The sequence below is a fragment of the Oryza sativa genome, chromosome 5, assembly GCF_034140825.1.
Source record: "Oryza sativa Japonica Group chromosome 5, ASM3414082v1".
Classification (NCBI taxonomy): Eukaryota; Viridiplantae; Streptophyta; class Magnoliopsida; order Poales; family Poaceae; genus Oryza; species Oryza sativa.
Window position 1 is genome coordinate 1,334,637 of NC_089039.1, and position 6,314 is coordinate 1,340,950.

Below are 6,314 nucleotides of genomic sequence, written 5' to 3' on the forward strand. Positions count from 1 at the left end.
AGGGCACAAATCCCACAGTTAATCATGCATTTGCATGGGACCGAATACACCACGGACCACCGGCCGGCCGGGGCAGGCCAGCCTTCGATTCTTTCGTCTGGTCCGTGTCCGAGAAAAGTTGATGATTACACTCCTCCTTGCTAAGGGTCCACCAAACACAATCCGATCACATATACGTAGTATATGCTTGGGCACACCAAGCCGTTTTTTTTTTGTTCTTTTGCTGTTAAAAGTTTTTTTTTTAGAATTATGGAGGGCTATTTACACTGGTGGAGAAACCCTTTGTAGTCCCGGTTCGTAACCCCCCTTTAGTCCCGGTTTCCAAACCGGGAGTACTAATTCGGGACTAAAGATCGCTATCTTTAGTCCCGGGTGAAATAACCGGGAGTAAAGATCGATCTTTAGTCCCGGTTGGTAACACCAACCGGGACTAAAGATGGCTCAGCCACGTGGCCGGCTGAGCAATCTTACCAACCGGGACTAAAGATCGAGCTGACCTTTTTTTTTTCATGGCCCTGTTGCTGCATGGTTTATATATATATATATATATATATATATATATATATATATATATATATATATATATATATATATATATATATATATATATATATATATATATATATATATATATATATATACATATATATATGTATGCATATATATGTTTCAATACATATATATGCATACATATATATATGTATATATATATATTATATTATATTATATGTATATACATGCATAATATATATGTATTTATACATATATATGTTATGCAAATGCATATGTATATAGATATATATATATGACCAAAATATATTTACATTATAGAAAATGTGTACACATGCATATAGAAACATATGTAGTCATGTATTAATTACAATCCATTATATGTCCTAGCTAGCTACGATTTCGACGTAGTAGTACTCGCTGCTAGCTCAGAAGCTAAGGACCGGTGAATTGTGTTTCCGTCGTAGTAGAATTCACCCTTGGGATCAAGGATTTCTTCGTTGATGAATCCCATGAGTTGTTCTTGAACCGCCGTGATAAATTCCTTGTGTGTGGTCAGGTTATCCCTCATGCGAATAAACTATATGAATGTATGAAATTGATTAGTAATTAAACAAGAAATCGCTACGTACTGAAATTTTGAATTTATTTGTACGTACATCGAGCTCTCTTGTGGTGATGATTTGGTTTGCAAGGCAGTGGCAATACTCGCACACGTAATAGCCGCACAAGTTATTTCCCTGCTTTTGCTTTGCGCACTACAAATAAATGACAAACAACGAGAGATCTAATTAACATATGATTGTATGTATTTGAATCGGAGAAATATAAATGTAGAGCATGTGTACTCACAGGAAATTTGAACTTCCGCCTAAGTCTTTCTCTCCATTTGCCGCGGACCAATTGACGGAACCGATACCAAGCCCTACATGGAGTTTAAAGCTATGATTCGTAGTAGCAATTAACATAACAAGATTTTCTTAATTAACAAAGGAACTTATGACGGTACCTGTCTATAAGTTCGAAAACCTTGTCAAACGTAGACTCTTTTTTATCCATTGAGTCATATACGTTGACGGTGCAGGCCTCCAGGTCGAAGAGTAAAAGCACCCAGTGGAATCTGCAATGTGCGTGGGATGCATTACATATGAAACACTTAGCAAGTTCGTACGGGAATGAAATTTGGTATGTAGGAAGACAGTAAAATTAAACTAACTCTGTGTTGTATGGCAACAGTATGAACGTCTTGTAATGCTGCTCCTTCAGGAGATGGACGAGATTGTCCTCTGTTTCTTGTGGATATTGGTCGAGCATTGCGACGTTTACTTTCCGAGGGTCGATGAATCCAGTATCGAAAACCCTCCGCCGTCGGGCCCTTTGAATCTCCATTCTACAACGATAAAAGAGAGTATATTATTTTCTATAGTCTACTTATATACAAGGACCTAATTAATTAAAGGAGACGTATAGTAAGAAATCTAACTGAACGATATACTTACAAAATCCAGCAACTCATAATAGAGACGTCGACGGCGTCCAGCTGGTATAGTTCGTAGATATGTGTGAAATTGATCCAGAGAATGTCATCTCCTTGCAAGAAGTCCGTGTCCCTGATCCTCGCTCCGATCATCTCTCTACCGGTGGCGCTCATCTCCATGTACAGCTGATGGAACTTGTACATTTGTGTGGGTAGGGACTGCAGTAGCTCAGGCTTGACAAGCGGTTTACCAAGTTCGTACATGTATTTCACTTCCGCCTTTTCGATTGGTGCGACTCCTAGCAATTGATCCGTAGTTAGACCGGTGTCAGTAATAAATTGTTCTATCGTCATTTCTGTACCGGTCACCAACGGCTCGATCTCCTGGTTTGGTTGCTCTCCAAGCTGAGGGACTGGTTTGGACTTTCCAGAAGATGCTTTCTTCAGCGTTCGCTCATAGTCCGATAGCTTGATGGCCTCCTTGACAGATGCAGACATACCCCTGAAGAAGTTCCTGACAATGGGGTCTATAGGAATCTTCTTTTCTGGACTTCGAGGCTTGAATTGTCTCTTGACTTCTGATGCAACGTAAGCGTCAAGCTCCTCTTGCGTGCAATCGTACCCCGGGTCCTTGTTCTTGGCGGCGTCAACTTTCGCCTTCTTCGTTGCCCTTGTGTGGGCAGGCGGTGCAGCTGGGGGGGCCCTTGACTTTGAAGGTGCCGGAAGAGGAGCTTGCGGGGGAGTAGGTGTAGGAGCACGAGGAGGAGTCGGTGCAGGATCCTGAGGAGGAGTCGATGCTGGAGCCTGAGGTGGAGACGGTGCTGGCGGAGCATGAGGAGGAGACGGTGCAGGATCATGAGGAGGAGATGGCGGAGCCGGAGGAGATGGTGCACGAGACGCCGCTTGTCGCCCAGGGAGGATGATGTACCGCCTGCGCCATAGAATAATGGCATGGCTTGTGTCTCGTAGATGCGTCTCACTGTCTCCTCCAGGGTAATCCAGCTCGAGGTCCTCGTACGCGCCTTCGACCAACTCAACTTCGACCTTCGAGTATCCAGCTGGAATCGGCCTGCAGTGGTAAGTACCTGAAGGGTCCGTTGGGATGGCCATGCCCGACGCCACCTTCATGTTGTGAGAGATTATTTATTAGTAATCAACATATATAAGCAGCAACTAGCGGAATGGCTAAATCTTACCTTTATTGATAAGTTCTTGAAAGGAATATGCAGCTCACATGGTGTCCGCTGAGTGATGTCATCAACGGGACAGGTCGATTCGTCCTGTGTTTGCATGGCGTCCATGCTCTGTGATCCTACCTGCCCCGTTGAGGCGCAGCTGCTACGGTTTCCTGACGGGCTTACCATTGCAGGAGGAATGGTCTGCTGGGGATCATGGGACCGATGTGCGGCCATGCGTTCATCAACCTTCCTTGCCACCTCCTCTTGCATGTTGAGTTCGTAGCTCGATACCCGGAACTCTAGGTCTGCAATCTTCGCCTCGGTATCTCTCTTGCTCCTCATCCGACTCCTGTACGTGTGGATGTCCTCCTTGAAACCAATCTTCCAAGGAATCACCCCTTTCCCTCGTGTTCGTCCTGGATGCTCTAGAGTCTGCAGGGCGAGTGTCAGCTCGTCCCTATCTCTGTCTGGTCGGAACGTGCCCTGAGAGGAGGCTTCCACTGCATCTGTTAGTCGTCGTGCAGCCTCTCGTATCTGATCGCCGAAGACCAGTGAGCCATCAGCTGGGTTGAGCGTTCCACCGTGAGCATAGTACCAGAACTTCGATCGTTCCGGCCAATTGGCTGTTGCCGGTTCGATACCCCTCTCAATCAAGCTAGCCTCCATCTCCTCCCACTTTGGCATCGCGACGCTATAGCCTCCTGACCCCAAGTGGTGATGGTACTTCTTCTTGGCGGCATTTTCTTTGTTTCTTTCCATCATCGCCTGCCCTTGTTCACCTGTCTTATAAGCAACGAACTCGTCCCAGTGATCCCTTAGCTTTGGGAATGTGTCGAAGTTCGGTGTCTGCCCCTTCAGTATATACTTCTGGTACAGATCTCCCTTGAAGCTCTGAAACTTTTCTGCCATTTTCTTCAGAGTCCACCTTTTCACTTTGTCCTCTGTACCCGCAGGAAGGGTGAATGTCTCGAGCATTGTGGTCCACAGCATCTCTTTCTCCGAATCTGGGACAAAGCTCTCATGATCTCCGCGTGCCCTTGTTCTTCGCCAGTACACCGTACTGACAGGCACGTTATCCCGCACAACCCAACCGCTGTGACGTACATAGTTCTTGGCGGCTTCGGCTGGGGCACTAGGACGTCCATCTTCTTGCACTTCCGTTATGATGTGCCGACCCTCAAGCTTCTTCGCTGCACCTCGTTGCCCGCGTGCCCTCTTCTGTCCAACGGAGGGTTGACTATCACTAGCCTCCTCCTCCTGGTTCCCCTCCACATCCCTTTCCACGTGCCCCTGCTGGTTCCCTTCCGCATCCCTCTCCACGTTTCCTTCCTCGTTCAAGTACTGGTTTGGATCCTCGTTCCCCTCTTCTTCATTCCAGTACTGGCTGCTTCCCTCCGCGATTGTATCGTACAATATCTGTTCCTCATCGCGGTCAGCCATCTGTTGATACAAGAAACATCTGCTAAGTCACGATACATTTATGTTTTAACAATCTAAGTCATGTATGCTAAGTGTAAATGTCGTACATTAGAACCCTACACAACCTTACGTGCTAAGTCTAATTACAAATCGTGATATAAGCTAAGTCTAGGTGACGTATATTATACAACCCTAGCTAGTAAATAATTATATACTAAGTCTAATTACAAATAAAATAATCTTATATTAAAACTCAAATAATATTACATGCTAAGACTAAAATAGTCATGTATATGCTAAGTGTTTCGTGCGTATATGCTAAGTCTAATTAAGACTACAATAGTCAATTGCTACTTGTCGCACCACTTTCATAGTCAATAATTACATACTAAGTGTAATTACAAATAAAGTAATCTTATATTAAAACTCAAATAATATTAGAACACTACACAATCTTATATGATAAGTCCAATTACAGGTCTAATAATCTTAATTAATTGCATTACAAATATAACAATCATTTATATTATTACGTCACTTGCCTGCTCCAATTCCTTCTAGGGCTAGCTCTTCCACTCTGGCTTGACGGACGACTCCGACAACACGTCTTTTCTGCAAGATACAAAAAGATGTATTAGGATAAATGCAAAGTAACATATATATATATATATATATATATATATATATATATATATATATATATATATATATATATATATATATATATATATATATATATATATATATATATATATATATATATATTGCATTTCACGTTAACGTTCGTTCACGTTCCCTAGCTCGTTCACGTTCGTTCGCTCGTTCTCATTATATTCACGTTCGTTCGCTTGTTCTCATTCACGTTCGTTCCCTCGTTCTCGCTTGTCTTCGATCGATCGTTCTCGTTCTCGCTCTCGTTCGTTCGATCGTTCTCGTTCTCGTTCACGTTCTCGCGGCAACGTACGTTGACGTGTTCGTTCTCGCTCTCGTTCGTTCGATCGTTCTCGCTCTCGTTCGTTAACGGCGGTGTGGCGGCATCGGGGCGGCGGTTGGCGCGGCGGCGTGGCGGCGGCGGCGGCGGCGTGGCGACGGCGGCGGCGGCGTGGCGTTGCGGGGCCGTGGCGGCGGCGGCGTGGCGTGGCGTGGCGGCGGCGGCGGCATTGCGCGCGCGGCGGCGGTGGCGTGGCGACGGCGGCGGCGGCGTGGCGTTGCGGGGCAGTGGCGGCGGCGGCGTGGCGTGGCGGCGGCGGCATTGCGCGCGCGGCGGCGAAGGCAGCGGCGGCGTGGCGACGGCGGCGGCGGCGTGGCGACGGCGGCGGCGGCGTGGCGTTTGCATGCGGCGGCGGCGAAGGCGGCGGCGTGGCGCGTCGTCGTCGTGGCGCGTCGTCGTCATGGCGTGGCGTCTCGTGGCGGGCGGCGCGACGGAGAGAGATCGATATCGGAGAGATCGAGATGCATGAAGGGAGATCTGGCGGCGGCGGCTCTCACCCCAGAGATGCGGCGGCAGCGGAGGAGGCGGAGGCGGCGGCGAGGACGTAGCTCGAGACGACGGCGAGATACGGCGGCGTCGGCGCGGGGATTTGCCCTAGGCAGTGGCGGCGAAGGAGAGAGGCCGAGAGAGATCGATCGGCCTAAACCGTCTAAGTGTTGGTGAAGAAGACGAGGGCGCACCGGGAATATATATACCCCCGGATCTTTACTCCCGGTTGTTGAGAACAACCGGGACTAAA

At 47.1% G+C, this 6,314-nt stretch overlaps 1 long non-coding RNA gene across 1 annotated transcript; it reads right to left on the reverse strand.

Annotated features, from left to right (window-relative positions):
- Positions 1-771: 771 nt before the first annotated feature.
- Positions 772-1,410, reverse strand: LOC136356488 (uncharacterized). Its single transcript, XR_010741341.1, has 3 exons — positions 1,363-1,410; positions 1,170-1,268; positions 772-1,090 (listed from the first exon to the last, which is right to left on the reverse strand). It is a non-coding gene; the product is annotated as an uncharacterized lncRNA (long non-coding RNA).
- Between the last annotated feature and the right edge of the window lie 4,904 nt (positions 1,411-6,314).